The following is a 263-nucleotide window of genomic DNA, read 5'->3' on the forward strand; positions in this document are numbered from 1 at the left end:
TTTAAACCAGGCCCAATGGCACTAAGGGGCCTAAAGTGGGCCAAGAAAACCTCCCCCACACCATTACACCACCACCACCACCAGCCTGCACAGTGGTGACAAGGCCTGATGGATCCAGGTTCTCATTCTGACTCCACTATCTGAAGGTCTCAACAGAAACCAGACTCATCAGACCAGGAACATTATTCCAGTCTTCAACTGTCCAGGTTTGGTGAGCTCTTGCAGATTGTGTCCTCTTGTTCCTATTTGTAGTGGAGATGAGG

The sequence above is a fragment of the Etheostoma cragini genome, unplaced genomic scaffold, assembly GCF_013103735.1.
Source record: "Etheostoma cragini isolate CJK2018 unplaced genomic scaffold, CSU_Ecrag_1.0 ScbMSFa_2006, whole genome shotgun sequence".
Lineage (NCBI taxonomy): Eukaryota > Metazoa > Chordata > Actinopteri > Perciformes > Percidae > Etheostoma > Etheostoma cragini.